The sequence below is a fragment of the Egretta garzetta genome, unplaced genomic scaffold (assembly GCF_000687185.1).
Source record: "Egretta garzetta isolate BGI_Z169 unplaced genomic scaffold, ASM68718v1 scaffold837, whole genome shotgun sequence".
In the NCBI taxonomy this organism is placed as follows: Eukaryota; Metazoa; Chordata; class Aves; order Pelecaniformes; family Ardeidae; genus Egretta; species Egretta garzetta.
In genome coordinates, this window is record NW_009260318.1 from 170961 (window position 1) to 172655 (window position 1695).

The window sequence follows — 1695 nt, forward strand, 5'->3', positions numbered from 1 at the left end:
GAGAAAGACCAAGCAAAAAAAAGCTATAAAAGTAGGCTACCAAAGCAGATTCAATGGATAGGATTGTCTTGAAAAATATGTGCACGCCTACGAAGTTTTAAAAACAGATACAAAACCATTTTTTACCAAAGGTAGCCAGACCTTCCATTATTTTTTTCCTAACAACAAAAACTGGAAAAAAAAGTTTCACAGTGTGTTGTGAAAAATACCTTAAAGTAACACAGGAAAATGTCCCCAGTATACACCTATATATGTTCTTAGGCTGGAAAATTATTCACCTACCTATGGAAAGTGCATGTTCTGGATGAAGCTTTCACCTACTTCAGTCCTTATAACATTTGGCAATGTGAACTCCCTTGTGTCCACAGTTAGTGCTGAAAAGCCCTCCCAGAGAAAACACCATTATTTTCACAAAACTTGTAGTTGTTTTGTGAAATATATATATTCTCAGGTGTTTCTGAGGCTGTTGTCTCTCTACAGAGGCCAAGTGAAATTGGCCACTTGTATAAGGGTTGCCAGCAGACCTGGAAGGGACAGCCAAGCATTTGCTTCAGAAACTAGGTTTAAGACAGCGATGTTTCCTCCAGCTTCAGCATGAGTATCAGAAGGCTGACAACGTTCCAAAACATTTTGGAAATTAAATTCTAACGATCCCATAAAGAACAACTGGTTTATGGGACAAATCAGAACCCTGGATAAAATTACGAATTATACCCCAAGCTATCCTTAATTGGTCAAGTATTTTTATATAGCATTCTATTTCCATTTTCAATATAGTTTACAGGCTCTGCTATTCAACCTCACAACACTTCCCTGTCTTTCCTAATTTCTGAAACACTGACGAAACTGGCTGCATGACTGACGGTGATTACTAGCATTATCCTCTATCCCCACTATGGTGTCTCCAGCGACTTCTGCATGCCACGTGAAAAGCTCACATCAGCAATATCAGAACAGCTTAAGTGGCATAAACTGGAAAAGCAGAAGGGACTATGATTTAGTTTGGTCAGTAGTTCTAGAAAGAGAAGGTGTCTTTCTGACTCTTGTCCAGTATGTAGCTATTGAAAACCTTTGTTTCCACTTCCCGGGTTACTTCCTTTATGGGTAACATCCTGTTCAAGGAATAGCAAAATGGTGTTACCTGTAGACACCTAATACCACCCACTCCCACACCACATGCAATGCAGCATTAATTAGCATACAAAACCAAGGTCCCTACTACCTGGAGACAGTATAACACTCTACTCCTGATAAAATCTCTGCAAAATTACTTTAGATTCAGGTCCAGCTTTTATATGCTTAGTGTCCTCCTTAAACTAGGAGGGCAATTGCATCCTGTCTCCAGTTTGACAGCAAATATGATGCTGTGATTGGAACAACTGCGAAGTGACAAATCCTCACTCACCCAGTATCTTCACAAAGAGGTATCTCTCCATATGATAAGACATACTTTAAATCAGATATTAATAAGCTTATTCTACAAGCTATCGGATGCACTCGAGAAGTTAGTGCTGTGAAACAACGGGATTCAAGGATTTAATAGCATCTTTTGGCTTCAGAGGATAACGATTTGGTTTTCCAAGTGGCTATTCTCAACCTGTGATAATCCTAAATCCGACCACGACGGTGAAAGTCACAGGAACAATAACAATAGCAATACCCAGCGGGGCGCCCCTGCAGGGGGGCGGGTACAAC

General features: G+C 40.1%; 1 protein-coding gene across 1 annotated transcript in view; it reads right to left on the reverse strand.

Annotated features, from left to right (window-relative positions):
* LLPH (LLP homolog, long-term synaptic facilitation factor) overlaps positions 1-1695 on the reverse strand; it is a 7139-nt gene that overhangs the window by 4097 nt on the left and 1347 nt on the right. The window lies entirely within an intron of this gene.